The sequence below is a fragment of the Hippocampus bargibanti genome, linkage group LG13 (genome assembly GCF_051943395.1).
Source record: "Hippocampus bargibanti isolate YZ-2025 linkage group LG13, ASM5194339v1, whole genome shotgun sequence".
NCBI classification, from domain to species: Eukaryota; Metazoa; Chordata; class Actinopteri; order Syngnathiformes; family Syngnathidae; genus Hippocampus; species Hippocampus bargibanti.
In genome coordinates this window covers 21,175,397-21,193,748 of record NC_142746.1, presented here as the reverse complement: position 1 = coordinate 21,193,748, position 18,352 = coordinate 21,175,397, and the positions used below count along the sequence as shown (strand labels likewise).

The window sequence follows — 18,352 nt, the reverse complement described above, 5'->3', positions numbered from 1 at the left end:
ATAAGGCGCAATAGATGAGAATATAAAGTAAAATATAAAATATTTTGAATTGTGTACGCCGTATAACAACTTTTATACGATAAAAAAATAAATGTCTGCGTTCACTCAACCCGGAATAACTCAAATAGAAAGAAAGCTAGCTAGCTAGCTAATAGATAGCTAAGAGATGAGAATATCAAGATTGAATTCGCTCATTTGATTTTTATATTACCAATTTGATGTAGGTTTTTTTTTATCTTTATGGAACCGTGATATTTTTCACTCTTATTTTTTTTTTTTTTTAAAAAGAAAACTGCAGATTTGGTCACTTAATTTTCAGATGACTCATACACAAAAAAAAACAACCAAAACACCATCAGTTGGAGAGAATGGTGTATTTTCAAACTTTTTCCATATATAAGGCGCACCGAACTATAAGGCACACCTTCAATGAATGAAAAAAAATGCTAGTATAATGTATAAATACCGTATTCTCCGGTGTATAAGGGACACCGAAGTATATGACGCACCCCGAATAAATTGTGTATTTTCAAACTTTTTCCATATATAAGGCGCACCTTCGATGAATGAAAAGAAAAATTCCCAATATAATGTATGAATACCGTATTCTCCGGCGTATAAGGCGCAATAGATGAGAATATAAAGATTCAATTCGCTCATTTGATTATGTTTTTGTTTTCTATTTATTTTTACATTGTAAATTTAATGTAGTTTTTTTTCATTAAAAAACATTTTTTATAACCTTGAGCATTTTCATTCTTTGTTCTTTTATTCAAGAAAAAAACGGCTGATTTTGTTGATTAATTTTGAGATTAATCACACACAAAAAGAAACCAATTCGGATTAAAAAAAAAAAAACATCAGTTGGAGAGAAATTCTGCATTGTCAAAGCAGTTTTTTATTTCTTCATTTTAAATCCTTCCTCGAGTTTAAGCAAATGTCTTTCACGCCGTTGGTGCAAAACCACAAAAAAAAAGTTGAATTGCAACAAAGCCGATGTTGCCTTTCCGTAAATAATGATTAAAAAAACAAAACGTGTTACCCAATGCTTCAATGTAACAAAATCTTCCGTCTGTGTGTGCGTGTCTTCAAAAGTGAGAGTGACAGAATGAGGTGGAGAGACATTTGACAGCTGCGCTCCCGGAGTTCAAAGGTCGTGTCAAGCGGCGGACGAGTCTCAAGGTAAAGAGCCTGACGAAGGTTCCGAACGCCTGGTCAATGGCTACGTTTTTTTTTTTTCATTTTTGGGGGTGCGTTTGCTGCGCTAATGGGACCTCACTCACGTGTCAGCTCGCCCGGGAAAAGTGAGCTAAAGAGATTGAACTTTGTAACTGTCCAATAGAAGAAGTTGTGCGTAACCCCAGCTTCTGCTGTAGCGCCTTATCATGTAATGTCCCTTATACTTCGAAAACTTTTATAGATTTATATATTTGGAAAACTTTTTTCATTCATTGAAGGTGCGCCTTATACTCCGGTGCACCTTATTTTGAAAAACGTTTGAAAATACACCATTCATTGGGGGTTCGCCTTATACTCCGGTGCACCTTATACACTGGAAAATACGTTAATCATGTGTTATATTTGGAAAACTTTTTTTTTATTCATTGACGGTGCACTTTATGGTCTGGTGCGCCTTATATATGGAAAACGTTTGAAAATACACCATTCATTGGAGGTGCGCCTTATACTCCAGTGCGCCTTATACACCGTAAAATACAGTAATCATGTGTTATATTTAGAAAGCTTTTTTTATTCATTGACGGTGCGCCTTATAGTCCGGTGCGCCTTATTTTGACAAAAGTTTGAAAATACATAATTTATTGGAGGTGCGCCTTATACTCCAGTGCGCCTTATACACCGTAAAATACGGTAATCATGTGTTATATTTAGAAAGCTTTTTTTATTCATTGACGGTGCGCCTTATAGTCCGGTGCGCCTTATTTTGACAAAAGTTTGAAAATACATAATTTATTGGAGGTGCGCCTTATACTCCAGTGCGCCTTATACACCGTAAAATACGATAATCATGTGTTATATTAGGAAAACTTTTTTTTATTCAGTGACGGTGCACTTTATAGTCTGCGCCTTATATATGGAAAACGTTTGGAAATACACCATTCATTGGAGTTGCGCCTTATACTCCAGTGCGCCTTATACACTGGGACATACGGTAATCATGTGTTATATTTAGTAAACTTTTTTTTTATTCATTGACGGTGCGCCTTATAGTCCGGTGCGCCTTATTTTGAAAAACGTTTGAAAATACACCATTCATTGGAGTTGCGCCTTATACTCCAGTGCGCCTTATACACTGGGAAATACGGTAATTATGTAATATATTTGGAAAACGTTTTTCATTCATTGACGGTGCAGCTTATAGCCTGGTGTGCCACATACAGGTAATATCCGACTTACGACCGGCTCGACTTACGACCACCCGTACTTACGACCACGACCTCCAGACCCTTTTTTTAGTTTGCGAGTTGTTTAGCCTCCGAGTCTCTATTCAACATTTTGAATGGGTTTCGACTGACGACCATTTCGACTTACGACCGTTTGGTCGGAACGGAACTCGGCCGTAAGTCGGATGTTACCTATATATGGAAAAAGTTTGCAAATACACCATTCATTAGGGGTGCGCCTTATACACCAGTGCAACTTGTACACCGGAAAATACAGTAATTATGTATTATATTTGGAAAACATATTTCATTCATTGATGGTGCACCTTATAGTCTGGTGCGCCTTATACAGGTAACATCCGACTTACGACTGGCTCGACTTACGACCACCCATACTTACGACCACGACCTCTAGACCCTTTTTTTAGTTTTCGAGTCGTTTAGCCTCAGAGTCTCAACATTTTGAATGGCTTTTGACTTACGACCATTTCAACTTACAACCATTTTCGGACGGAAGTCGGATGTTACCAGTATACGGAAAAAGTTTGCAAATACACCATTCATAGGAGGTGCGCCTGATACACCGTTGCACCTTATACACCAGAATATACGGTACTTGTACTCAAGTATCATTTTTCAGCTACTTTTTGCAAGACTGCTTTTTAGACCGCTTGTGTTTTTGAGCTTTGAGCGTGCTCTTCCAGCTTAACCGTCCCCCAGCTAGGGGAGTTTATCCACCAGTCCCCCTCCCTCACCCACCCAACTGGAAGACCCTGAAATAAGGCCTTTATCAGTCAGGCCCACACAGTATCAGGGGGCTCCTTTCGGCTGCCTCTGATATAAAGGGGAGATGGACGGCGCCTGATGCCGGTCCTCTGGTCCAGTACCAGAACACGATTGGGGGTTTTAGAGACGCGGGGGGAGCATTGTGGCGTCCGAATTAAGCAGGCATCAAACGGGCAAGAGCAAGCCGTTGTCGAGGCATTGTCTTCTGTTATTTTAACCGGCTTAGCGCGAGAGCCTCTTCATGCTGGAGTGTTGCGGGCGCTGGATGCCGATGATGATAAGTGGCGCATTCTCCGTTAAGACCGCTAAGCTGCCGCGTTGGCTTTGCCGGCAGCGCGCCGCCTTGGCAATAGGTTCGCTTGGTTTTATCCTGTCAAAAGCGCTGACTTGGCAGTCCGACGCGCGGCCTTTATGGTCTCACCGGTGGGAGCGCTCTTTTATTTCATGATGCGGAGTTTATTTATTTATTTTTAATAAAAGGGGCTTGGGAGTGAGTGAGGGGAAGTAGTTGAGCATCCACAAAGAAACTTTTTCAAAACGTCTTCATGATGTGTACCGTATTTTCTGCCTCTATAAGGCGCACCTAAAAAGAAAATCTTTTTTTTTTTTAAGCTGACCTCATAATGCGGTGCACCCTATGCATGGAAGAGGTTTTGAAATATGTCATTCATTGAAGGTGCCCCTTGTAATGCCTTATGTATGGATAGAAAGCTCGTTAGCTAGCTGATAGCTAGCCAATAGATATCAAGCTCGAAAGCCAGCTAGCTAGATAATAATAATAATAATAATAATAATAATAATAATAATAATGATGATGATGATAATAATACATTTAATTTATAAGCATCTTTCAAAACTCTCAAGGACACTTTACAGTCACTGGATATTTTTTTCTGCGGGTGCTAGCTAGCCAGCTAGCTAGATAGCCAATGAGCTAACCATTTTGCTGTCTATATACATGCATTTCACAGCAGCAAAGTGATGAACGTAAGAGGAAAGTAAAGCAAGAAGTAGAAAAACAAAATAAAGGAGCTGCTGTAAAGGCAGCCATTCTGTCATTCATCGAAGGTGCCCCTTATAATGCGGTGCGCCTTATGTATGGAAAAAGCTTTCAAATATGTCATTCATTGAAGGTGCCCTCTTATAATGCGGTGCACCTGATGTATGGAAACTGTTTTTAAATATGACGGTTATTGAAGGTGTGCCATTATATTCCAGAAAATATGGCACATTCATATTGATGACATCACTTGAGTGGCGTTACTGTATGTACAGAGTTACCAGCACAACTTCAGTTGGCTGACGAAGCTCTTTGGATGATGAGCGATACATCCGACACTGTCAAAGAAGTACAGATGACGGCTGGAGAAACCTTTTCATTGAAAAATGTCCGAACATTTGCCTAGCAACACAAGTAAAAAGAAATATTGATGAATATGAATATTGAATATGAATATTGCCTTTTTTTTGCGGCAACAAAATTTCAGCCTGGTTTTTATATCGTAAACGCCGACGTCAAGTAGCACAAGCATCATTTTCCTAATGGCAGCAAGAACACGTAAATAGGCGCCGTAAACACGCACGCTAGCTAAGAAGGGGGGGAAATATGTTTTAAACTGCGGCATTTTATTTACCGGCCTGCTGAATAATGACCCGGCGAAGATCGGCGGAGGTTTAATTCCTGTCGTCTGTTCGTATTCGAGCTCGTTAAATGGCGTCATATGTCATCTCGCCGTAGCTTGTTGAAAAGCGGCCGCGACATGTTAATAGCTTAACCATCAGTTACTTGTTGGCTTTTATTACCCGTTCGGATTGTTCCATCTTGAGTCTGTAATTTTTAAGGTGTTTTTTTTTTCCCCCTTTCTCTCTCTTTTTTTATGGTTTTTAAGTTTTTGTCATAGGTGTTAAACTATGCGGCACATCTGCTTGCGCGAGGGCGCCGGTTGTAAAACAGTCTCAATCGTTGAAGTCATTCTGTTCATTGTTGGTGATGCGAACAATGTTACATCAAGTGATGTCATCTGGGAGAAAATATTGACCCTTAATAATAATTAGATTGAAATATTCAATGGTTACTATATATAGAGTGAAAAAATACATTAATAAAAGTACAAATTCTGTGCTTACTATATATAGAGCTATAATAATAATAATACATATATATATATATTTTTTATTTGCTTTTATATGTTCTTTTATATTTTATTTATAAATAAAATAAATAAAACAATAAGTAAATATCCAATGGTTACTACATATAGAGCTAAAAAATATAATAATATATTTTATTGATATTTTTTTAAATATATTTTATTTTATTTTATATTTTATTTATAAGGACAATTTACAGTCACAGACAAGCATAGATACAATCATAAATAAAATACAATTATAAATAGATTACAATTAATAAAATACAATTATAAATAGAAACATGAAAATGAAAAATGAATGAATGCATTGAAATATTTGATGGTTACTATATATAGAGCGGAAAAAAAAATATTCAATGGTTTCTATATGTGGAGCTAAAAATAAAAGTAAAGTCAGCTTTATTGTCAAATATGCTAATATGCATAAAAATAAATACTCCCTGGTTACTATATATAGAGAGAATAAATAAACAAATAAATGACGATTCAACATGTTATATGGAGCTAAAAATAATAAAAAAAGAAAAGTAAATATTCAATGGTTACTATATATATATATATATATATATATATATATATATATATATATATATATATATATATATATATATATATATATATATTCAATCGTTACTATATATAGAGCTAAAAAAATCTCAAAATACGAAAATAAATGTATAGATTATTTATTTATTATTTATATCATATTTGATGGTTCTTATACTGTATATATAGAGATAAAAATAAATATTTAAATTTAGATATTTAAATTTTGTTATTTATTTTTTTATTTATTTAGCACCCATCGGATATGTAAATGTCTTTATTTATTTCTATATTTCTATATAGTAACCATTGAATATTTGTATTTTTTAGCTCTATATATAGAAACCATTGAATGTTTATTTTTATTTATTGTATTTTTAACTCAATATATATTAACCATTAATACTTTTATTTATTTTTTTATTTATTTGTAATTTTCAATTTTAGTTTTTAGTTTTTCATGTTTCATTTTTCATTTTTAGTTTTTCATTTTTCATTTTTCATTTTTCGTTTTTCATTTTTCATTTTTCATTTTTCATTTTTCAATTTTTGTTTTTCATTTTTCAATTTTCGTTTATAGTTTTTCATTTTTCGTGTTTCACGAAACATTTCGTTTTATTTATTATTTATTATTTATTATTTATTATTTATTATTTATTATTTATTATTTATTATTTATTATTTTATTCATTTATTCATGTATTCATTCATTTATTTATTTATTTGTTAGCTCTAAATATAGTAACCATCAGACGGGTGTCCTTTTAACTCAATGTGAGATGAACGTGTTAAAAAAAAAACCTGGCAAATAACACACCTCACCAGAAAAAAAAAAATGGCCGAGGGCCAAATGTTTCCATGCACGGCGTAAAATATACGCTAATCTGAACGAAAATGAATTTAGGCCATGGCCCCTCCGCTACCATCCACCTCCACCTCCTCCTTCGCTTCGCCGCCATCGCCGGCATCGCCGCCATCTCGTGTCGTTCGCAGTAAATTTTCACTTGTGCACGCGTGCAACTGATGCTCGGCGGACACCTCGCCTCGCTCCCGAGCTGTCTCATTACACTGCCTTTCAAGTGGCGGGAGAAAAGAAGAGGGGGTGGGGGAGAGCGACGAGACGGAAGCACAAGACGACGAGGGGGCAAAAAGGAGACGAAGCGTGTTATTTTTCAAACGCCGTTTCCCGCCCCCCCTACCTCCCACCCCACTCACTCCTTATTGTTTGCCACAAATTCACACCGATTTTTTTTCTCCCCCCCCCCACCCCAAAAAAAAGTCTCACTTCCCATTCTGACAGATGTGGTGTCATCGCTGCTGTTTAATTAAAAAGGAAATGGAGGTGATGATTGCAACACAGACGTGATCTGATATGATAATGTATTTACAATGGTGGAGATGAGCGTCATTAAGGATGTGTCAAGGACAAAGTCACCCTGGGAATTTTACTGAAGGGGTCCGGAGCTGTCAAATGTGTTTCTTTCTGAGGCGCCGGAGCTGTTTGTTCAGATTGTCAGGCGGCCATGACAGTCACAATGAAGAATTTGCGCGCAAAACAACAACAACAACAACAAAAATGATGATGGTCTTTCATGGTTTTTTTTTTTTAATAAATGAAAGAATTTTTATACCTGAAGCAAAAAAAAAAAAAAAAAGAAAAGCCCCCTTGATACTACACAGAACTGCATTCTGGGACCACTTTGGGTTATTTTATGAATGTTTCATAAGCATATGGAAGCTTCATCAAAACAAATTGTTTCCATTTTGACAATTACCCGCCACAATCGACGGGGACGCACCTGCCCGGGGAAGGGAATGAATAATTTTCCAGTCCTTTTTTTAATTGCTTATGTGACAGCTAATCATCAAGGCCTTCATTTATTTATCCGTCGTCATTTGAACTTCCTTTTCGCTTGAGAACGTATATCCAGATTTGTTTTCTGGAGTCGTGACATGCCGATTAAACTGTTGCAAGAAAAAAAATATCTATATCTATACCTGGGAACGGATTATTCTCATTTTTAAGGTTTCCTATGGGAAATTAATGTTTGGAATACACACTTTTCACCTTACACGTGCTTTCTGGGAACTAATTTAGTTTCACTGTATATACAGTAAAGTCTCGTTATATCGATATCGGATATATCGATAGTCCCGGTTATATCGATATTTTTTCGGACTCCCTTGAATATCGATATAACGAGACTTTACTGTATATATATATATATATATATATATATATAAATGATATTTTATTTTGGTATGTAATTATTTATTTATTTTGTTTATCCGTACATTTTATTTATTTATTTATTTATTTATGTTATGATGATGATTGTTGTTATGATGATGATGATTATTAGTATTACTATTATCATTATTAGTATTATGATGATGATTATTGTTATTTATTTATTTATTTTATCTTTATTATTATTATTATTATTATGATGATTATTATTAGTAGTAGTATTATGATGATGATGATTATTATTATGAAGTTTCGGGTTTTTTCAAAATGGATGTTTTAGTGTCATTTACTCATCAACAAAATTCTCTGCACACAAAATAGTTTCATTTTTTCTTTTATAATTACTTTTTGTGTTCTTTCAGGTGAGATGGAGGTTTTTGAACAGCACACAATTCTCGCCGCCGCAGACAACGGTCCGAAAAAAGCGACCTTTCGGGCTTGACCTCTCTCTCTTGACGTCTTTCGTTCATCACCCTCAAAGGATGGAAGAAGTAAGTCACCTAATTTGACATAGTGAATAAAATGACACAATCTGAATAATCTTTATTACCAAGTATGTTGAACACACAAGGAATTTGTTTCCGGTAGAACACGTTGCACTAGTATCATCAGCAAAAAAAAATTGCAAAGAGGCACTATGCAGTTCTATTTGGGTTTAGAGAGTTAATGGCGACGGCGGGAAAAATCCGTTTAAATCTCTGCTCGGTAGCGCCTGCCTGAGGGGAGTCGCTGGAAAAGGTGGTGGGCAGGGTGCGGAGGGTCATGTAGTATTTTTTTCCTCGCCCTTGTTTGGATTCTTGCAGTGTGCAAGTTTTCGCGAGTGGGTAGGTGCCAATCCGATTGAATATTTGTCAGTATTGGTGAGAAAGGTCCAAAGTAGCAAACAAAACCATGCCGCCGACACACATTAATCAGTATTCTGGCAAACTCGTTGACCCTTATTTAATTTACAACAGATAATTTTCTTACAGACAGTGCTTTTTAGGTGTTCAAGTAGACAGGATGAACTTAACACAACTATTGTTGACGCTTTTCGTCATTTGAAAGTAAAAGCGTGGCGTGGGGGCAGGTGAGGGTGGGGCGGAGGGTTGCATCGTCAGGGCCGCTTTGGTGCTCCTTGCTTGTCTTCTCTAATTTGTGCTCACCGCCAGCAGCCCCGTTCCAAATGTCATTTTAATCATGTCGCCGTTTAGGTGGCAAATACATCAAAATTGCCTAACATTGCCTCAAATCAGAGGACAAGCTTGACAGTGTGCAGTTGCGATGAACATCTGCACCACCCCCCCCCCACCCCCTCCACCATCCATCCATCCTTAAATCTCAGAAGAAGCGTCGCATTAGGCCGTGTTCCTCGTCGCCGGTGGCTCGTTTGCAGCTGCCGGTGGCGTGCCGGGAATGGCTGCGGCGACGGCTATGGGGAAATCAGCTACCCCCCCCCCCATTGCCCCCCCTCACTCTCAGCGTCCCAAGCATGGCCATTAACTGAGTGCCAGCAGCTCTGGGAAGGAGAACAACAGATGCCAGCTACTGAAAAGCCTCCAGCTCTTCAACTCCAGCAATCCCAACTGGGCCGGGACGGGCCTCTGTAGATTTTTTTTTTTTGGGGGGGGCATACAGCGAACAAATGTGGACATGAAAAGAGGAAAGGGGGGGGGGGGTGGTAGAAGATGGTTGTCGCCGAGGTAAAGATTTGTTAACCCTCTTGAACTTGACAAGAGATGGGACCCAGGCGCAGATTAGCCCCCCCCCCTTCCTCAAAGCCTGCTTTGGGACGAGGTTGCCGTGTGTGTGTTTATGTGTGTGTGCATGTATCAACAAGGTGTTTTTTTTTTTTTTTGCACATCATTGCATTCCGCAGCCAAGGTTAACTTTTAAAGACTCTTTAAAGGACAACCGACACCATTTTCTTTGTTTGCTAACTGACATCAGAAAAACGTTTTATAGCATCGAAAATACCCAAAAAACGCAGGCTGGTATTTTTAGTCAAATGCAAAACACCAATAAAAATGACTTAAAATTAAAGTGTCCCAAAACTACAGTAAAGTCTCGTTATATCGATATCGGATATATCAATAGTCCCGGTTATATTGATATTTTTTCGGACTCCCTTGACTATCGATATAACGAGACTTTACTGTACTTCAAAAATGACCTTCAGAAAGTCCCGCCCCCTTGTTGGTGACGTCACGCGAGGACGTCTTTGCCTTGCTCTAGAATCAAAACAATGGCTTCAGATTGGGAGACGATGCTTTCTTGTTACTCATCCACTTATGAATATGATTCAAATAGTTCTGAAGAGGAAAGCATACATATTTGACATCCATTAAAGATTCCAGCCGTTAGGATTCCAATGTAGCATCCCAGAAAATGCACAAGATGGCGCCCAAGCTCCGTTAGAAATGGGCTGATTTGTCCGCTGGGAATTTGTGTCAACTAGTATCAAATAGTAGTCTTGGTGCAACACACAACAATTTACCATCGCGTTATTTATGTGTTTTCCTTCTAATTTCGTCATCAACACGAAGTTTTCAGACCAAACAGAGTACCCAAAATGCATTGTGTGTCGTTTTCTCGGTCAGGGGCCTTCCCTCTGTGACGTCACGTCAGGAATCGTCATCAACTTGAAAACAAGACATCCTGAATATTCAGCGCGAATTGTGGTGGAATCTTTGTAAAATACGCTCAGTAGAAGTGATTTGAAGTGATTTTACAAATTATGGACACAACTTGTCCGGAGGCGTCGGTTGTCCATTCAGAGACGATTATGTCCTCTCTCTTGAGCGAATTTGGTGTCAATTTTCCCCGCTTGGACCCAAACTGAAATCCGGCGACCATCTCTTGAGTGTAAAGCAGGCATTATAATCGTTTAGTAACCCCTTTTGTCCGACCTTGGCGGTTCCGTTTGACCCCCCCCCCCCCCCCTCCCACCCCCACCACTCCCAAAAGAAAGAAAAGTTGTTCAAGACCGCACATGCTAAAGTGATCCCATCGCGGCGACGGGAAGAAAAAAAAAACATTGAGGCTAACCATTAAGGCGCTAATGCGACCTGTGGGTGTCAAGGTCATTTGACGCTACATTACATACTTAGGCGGAGGCGCTTGGACCGCACCAATAAGGAAGCGGGGGACGTTTCGGAAGTGGAGGTGGGGACCGGCCAGTTGGAGGGGGGGGGGGGTCAGTGTGTGTGTGTGTGTGTGTGTTTGTACGGCTAGTCTTGTGAGGACCACTCACATTTTAGTGAGGAAATTATTGACAAGTGAGGAACAAAAATTAAATGAAGAAATATACCATTTTAAAATGATTTCTGAGTAAGCACAGGCTATAAAAAAAATGGGTCCTAAAATCATTTTTTTTATGAGTTTCATAAATGTTTTTTTCATGTTTGAAATTAGGTTCCCACGGGTCAAAGCTTTTGCACACCTCGTCCCCACCATGTAGCAAAAACGTGTACATGTGTGTGTGTTTTTATGGCTAGTCTTGTGAGGACCACTAACATTTTTTACCATGGGTAGTGAGGACATTTTTGACCAGTGAGGACCAAAAATTAAATCAAGAATATACCATTTTGTTTTTTTTTTCATGTTTGAAATTAGGTTCCCACGGGTCAAATGTTTTGCACACCTCGTCCCCACCATGTAGCAAAACGTGTATGTGTATGTGTGTGTGTATTTGTATGGCTTAGTCTTTTGAGGACCACTAACATTTTATACCATACGTAGTGAGGACATTTTAGACAAGTGAGGACCAAAAATTAAATGAAGAATATACCATTTTAAAGTGAGCACAGGCTAAAAAAAATGTGGGTCCTAAAATAAATTTTTTATGAGTTTCATAAATGTTTTTTTCATGTTTGAAATTAGGTTGCCATGGGTCAAATGTTGTGCACACCTCGTACCCACCATGTTGCAAAAACGTGTATGTGTGTGTGTGTGTGTGTGTGTGCTTGTATGGCTAGTCTTGTGAAGACCACTATCATTGTATAGGAAATTTATATCATACATAGTGAGGACATTTTTCGACAAGTGAGGACCATTTGGCCGGTCCTCACAAGTTTTTCATTCTAAAGGCTTCTAGATGCATCTGTTAAAGTTTCAGAGAGGTCCTCACAAATTCACCCAAAAAGATTTTTTGGTGTGTATTTTCAATTCACTTGGATACACACACTTTTTACTCACGGTGTGTGTTAATGTGTGTGTGTGTGCATGGTTAATTAATGAGAGGAAAAAGTGTGTGTGTGTGGGTGAGTGTGTGTGTGTGTGTGTGTGTGTGTGTGTGTGTGTGTGTGTATTTTGAAAGAAGTGTGTGGGTGGGTGACATTTAGTGTTCAAATGCACTGTTCTTCTCTAAATTTATCAGCGTGTGTGTGTGTGTGTCTGTGTGTGTGTGTGTGTGTGTGTGTGTGTGTTCCAAGAGCACAAAGACTGGGTAAACACAAGCTAGCTCTGCATCTGGAAGCAACTAAAAAGATGCTTAATAATGCAGAGCCGTGCAGGCGGGCCCTCTGCAGCTGTTGTGTGCGCAGGACCATGAAAGACTCCCCATCTGACAGCTGGCTCCATCGCCCTCTTCCTCTCCTTCATTCCCCCCGTCCTCCGCCACCCCCTCCCTACGTTCTCTCCTCCGTGGTCCAGAGCGGCCACGAGACAGCAGATTAGGGATTAACCAATCCCTGCCTTCCTCATCTGTCCCATCTGCCAAACAACCAAGGCCTACGCACCACCAACACCGCCGCCACCACGTTCCCTCGACATGAGCGAGGAGACAAAAGCGGGGAGAGACGCATGGGAACCGGAAACAAGCTCGGCGGCAAAGACTTTGACAGGGATAGACAGGAAATGACATCATCGAACTTGAGGCGACTTTTAACATATTGAAAATGGGCCGCCATGATACACGCCGGCGATTGCGTCATTTCATGCGGCATTCAAACGGGAGATTCAAGCGCTATCGTTTTTTCCCAGCTTCGTTCCTGGTTTTCACACACGCGCATTTTTACGAGTACCGAGACCAGATACCCGCATAAACTTAATCCGACACAGAGTAAGCGTCACGATGGAACTTTTACAACTTCCTACTTCCGTTCCCTAGTCTCATGGGGGGAAAAAAACAGTGTCCTGTCAGTGACAATTACTCATTTATATCCATTGACAAATTACTACGTTAGTCAAAATGCTATCATAACCGCAGTGAGTCAAACAAAAAAAACACAATTTAAATCATTTTTTTTAACAAATAACACTTGGCCAAGTGCAGAGAGCAAAAAGATCAGCAACCACTTGCAAAATGCTTAACAGCATTTATCTCAGGTTTATTTATTTATAATTATCTAATTATTAATTTATTTTATTTATAATTACCCATGTATTTATGAATTTATTTATGCATTTATTTATGTATTTATATATTTATTGATGTCTGTGTAAGCTCTCAGTCGCACAGGAGTGGTCCATCGATGAACATATTGTTAATATTAATTAATATTTATTTATTTATGTATTTATTTATTTAAACATTTTCATCAATATTTATTTATGTATTTATTTGTTTATTTATGGATTATTTTTATATTTATTTACTTGTTTTTTTATGTATTCATCTCTGTTTATTTATGTACGTATTTATTTAAATATGTATGTATTTATTTATTTATTTGTGTGTGTTTATTTCTTTATATTTATTTGGATTTATTTATCGACTTATTTTTTGTATGTATTCATCTGTTTGTTTATTGACATATTTGTTTAGATATTTATGTCTGTATGTGTTTATGTATGGATTTATTTTTATATTTATTTTATTTACTTGTTTCTATTCATTTGCTTGTTTGCTTATTTTTGTATTTTATTTATTTATTTATTTATATTTATTTATTTAACTTTTATGTATTCTATTTATTTATTTATTTAACTTTTATGTATTCTCCTATTTATTTATTTATGTATTTCTTTAGTTATTTGTGTGTATTTATTTTGTTATTTATTTATATTTATTTGTGTATTTGCTTATTTTGTATTTATTTATTTACTTATTTAGTTAACTTTTATGTATTCTTCTATTTATTTATGTATTTATTTAGATATTTATGTATTTACTTATTTGTATGTATTTATTTATTTTGTTATTTATTTATATTTATTTGTGTATTTATTTATTTATTTATTTGATGAAGATGACAATATCTTAGCATGTAGCATTTTTTAATACCGAAATACACAATATTGGATTCTCCTGTTTTATCTTTTTAAGCAGACTTGAACTGGAGTTGACAAACAGCTTTGAAGCAAGCACGTTTGACCTCTAACCTATTTGATACTCTTTTTTTCATTTGGATCAGTTTGAACACATTTAAACAATATTATTATATGTATTATAAATTTTATTTATTATATTTTATTATTATTCTAATCACTATTTCCCCCTCTCACATTAGACCAAATCCCGATGCCAAAACCGAAGTTCACTGTCATCCACGACGACGTGATTCACGGTACGTTCTCACCGCGCACCTCAACAAAGCTGGCACATTTTTTAATTTTTAATTTTTATTTTAAGGCGGATAAAAATACGCTCTTGTATTTTGTCTGGTGAATCATGGCCTGCCAGCTCACTTTTGGCACTGGGAACACTCACGGAAATAATTGCTAATCTGTGAGACTCAATAAAAAGAAAGGAGAGAAACAGGGGTTGGGGGGTGCGGGGTGTTCTCGCTTAAAGGACAACCGACGTCTGCGGACAAGTTGTGTCCATAATTTGTAAAATGGCTTCAAATGACTTCTACTGAGTGTATTTTACAAAGATTCCACCGCATATAGCTATATTTTACCTTTTAAGACTCGTGCTGAATATTCCGGAAGTCTTGTTTTTGAGTTGGTGACGAGTCCTCGCGTTACGTCACTGAAGGAACGCCCCTGACCGAAAAAAGGACACATTGTAGCAGTCCTTCCATCACGTCAATGCTTTTTGCTGTACTTGTTTGGTCTGAAAATTTCGTGTTGCACCAAAAAGAGACAGAAGAGGGCGACAAAGCTCCGTGTAAGGAATTAATCAACCAGTGGAAACGGAGCTTTGTCACCATTTTATGCCTCGTTTTGGTGCGACATTTTCCCCCCCCTTACATACCTCAAAATGACACGGAAGGACTTCTTTAATCGATTGCAAACATGTATACTTTCCTCTTCAGAACTATTTGAATCATATTCATAACTGGATGAGTAACAAGAAAGCATCTTCTCCGAATCTGAAGCCATTTTTTCATTCTTCAGCAATGCAAGACGTCTTGGCGTGACGTCACAAACCGGGGGCGGGACTTTCTGAAAATGCCCAATTTGCAGCTAATTTTTTTTTATTGGTGTTTTGCCTTTGACTAAAAATATCATACTGCGTGTTTTGGGTATTTTAGATGCTGTAAAACGTTTTTTTCTGATGTCAGTTAGGAAACAAAAAAGTGATGTCGGTTGTCCTTTAAGGGACTGACTTCTCCTCATTCCACTTGGGAATTTGAGAAGAAAAAAAAGAAGAGAGAAGAAGCAAAAAAAAAAGTTCTGTCTCCTTTGGAAAGATAGCGGGGTGTCTTAACAGGCCCTCAACTGCACTTCCTTGCCTCCCTATGCGCACACCTTTAAATCACACCTGGGATAGTTACCTTGTCAAACCTTTCTTTCTCCCTCTTTTTCTCTCTCACATCTGAGAAACATTAAAACGCCCGAATCTCCCACTGGGCGAGCAAGAGTGTCTTTCTCTCAGGCCCCGCCATCCGGTGAGGATAGCGCTCAGTAGCGCTTGGAAAGTCCCAGCTCGGACAGCGGTGGTTAATATTTTAATAGCCTTGAGCTATCGTCACCGTGTATTCTTGTTGGTGGCTTTGGGAAAGGAAAAAAAAAAAATGGCGTTCACGCTATAAAGAACCCGATTTTGAGTTTTTAATTATTCTTTTTTAAATTCCCTGACCGGCTCGCCTCTGTTCTTTTTTTTTTTTTCATTTTGTGCGCCGCCGCCATTTTTTTTCTCTCGATACTTGTATCCAGGGAATGCCCGATACTGTCCTACTTAACTTTTCACTTTCTTTTCTATGATTTCTCATCTTCTTTTAATTCCCCCAACGTTCACCCCCTCAGCCGTATGTTTCGTGGGACTATTACTGATCAATCCTCCAAACACCTGCGTTTATATTGATCACTCATTCACTTTCCTTTTGCGACTGAAGCCTTGTCACGCTTAGGTAAAAAAAAAAAGTGAGACGACCCCCCCCCCCTCCTCATGAGGACGTTTTTCAGTCCGCCAGGCTTTGTTTTTGATCTTGGTCTGTCTTCCAATAAGACTCATTGATGCCTCTTAGGAAAGCCGGGAAAAAAAAACCCACGCGAATAAAGAATAATTTCCGCCCACCCAAATCATTTTAATTGCCCGTATTTAAGTGCTGCCTTTGCACGTAACACTCAATTGTTATATCTCAAGTCATCTTTACTCACTTCGCGCTAATTCCCTCAAGAATATTTTAATGAGAAAAAGTAACGCTGCCTAACCTAAAAATGTTTTTTATAAAATATACAGACATTATATATTACAGTGATACCTTGGCTTACAAACTTAATTGGTTCCCAGACAGAGTGTGTAAGGCGAAAAGTGTGTATCCCAAAAATTAATTTCCCATACGAAACCATTAACATGAGAATAATCCGTTCCTAGGTGCCCATAAAATTTTCTACTTTCTAATTTTCTAAGCCTTCAAACTAGACCAAATATACCTTATTTTATGTATAATAAATGTGATATGGTATTATAATTAAATACATAAACTGTACTGTATAATAAAGTCATTTTATTTACTTTTGTGATAGTCGTTGATGGAATGGAGTGGCCGGTTTCATCAGCATTAAACACTTGATGAGGAATATAGCCTTCTTCTCGTTCTTGACCAATCACGTCGCTTTAACTGACGACAGGGGGCAGGAAATCGAGGACCAAAACAAGCCGGCTGCCATTTTCTTGTGTATCCCAAAAAATAGTTTGTATGACAAGGTAAAATGTTCATAAATGTAACATTCGTAAACTGAAAAGTTTGTAAGGGGGGTTCGTAAACCGCGGTATCACTGTATTTTTCTTCCAACAACCCACATCCCTCCTCCAAAAAAAAGTGCCGAAAAACAACTTATGTAGGACGCTGACCTGTATTGGCTTTTTGAAAAGCAAAGGAAGAAAAAAATAACTTTAACAGAAACTCTTGTGGGAGAACCATAACAGACAGTATGTTTATTTGCCATGAAACTACACAGTACAAAGAGAACGCTGAGCCACACTGGGGGGATCCCACACACCCGCCACTCTGGAGAAGGGTACAACCAATATTCCCATCGCCATGGTGGGACTTGTCATTCTATATTGTGATTTTTATATATATATATATATATATATATATATATACACTTTTTGGGTGTTTTTTAGGGGGGAGGGGTGATCAAATCAACACGGATATGTCTTTCATCAGTTTGTGTCAGGGTAAAGAAACTTTCAAAATACAGTGATACCTCGGTTTACGAACTTTTCGGTTTACGAACGTTAGATTTATGAAAATTTTACCTTTGCATACAAACTATTTTTCGGGATACACACGGAGCTGCCACAATGAGCGAGTGATGTGTCGTTCGCGAACTAGCCCGTTCTCCTAACAACAAAATGGCAGCCGACTTGTTTTGCGCCTCTATTCCCCGCCCCCAGTCATCGGTTATAGCCACGTGATTGGACAAGAACGCAGCAGTGAGGGGAGGTGGTTTAAACATTAAAGAGACATGCAGACGACAGAGAGAGAGTGACAAAATGGATAGAAAACGGTGAAATTTGGACTTGTTTTAACTTTGATAGTTCAAAGGCAGAGTGTAGACTGCAAGGTTAAAATTCCCATCAATCAGGCTCCACAAACAAGCCATCTGGACACTTGATGCAAAAACCTATAAACCCAGTTAAACAGAACACAATTGATGAGGAACTAGATAAAATGATAGCAGAGAAAGCACCATCATTCCTCAAGATGGTGAAAGAAGAAGGCAACGTTCCTCATCAAGTGTTCAATGCTGATGAAACCGGTCACTCCATTCCATCAAGGCATTAACGACCATCATCAAGGTAAATAAAACCACTTCATTATACTGTGCAGTGTATTTCTTACATTACAATACAATAGCACATTTATTATACGTAGAATAAGGTTTATTGTTTG

General features: G+C 37.8%; 1 long non-coding RNA gene across 1 annotated transcript in view; it reads left to right on the top strand.

Moving 5' to 3' along the window:
• Nucleotides 1-1,092: 1,092 nt before the first annotated feature.
• The window catches only part of LOC148889695 (uncharacterized), a 52,599-nt gene continuing 35,339 nt past the window's right edge, over nt 1,093-18,352 (top strand). Inside the window, exons 1-3 of the long non-coding RNA XR_016116990.1 lie at nt 1,093-1,182; nt 8,501-8,629; nt 14,570-14,626. This is a non-coding gene — a long non-coding RNA (uncharacterized LOC148889695). The remainder of the gene's footprint in view (nt 1,183-8,500; nt 8,630-14,569; nt 14,627-18,352) is intronic.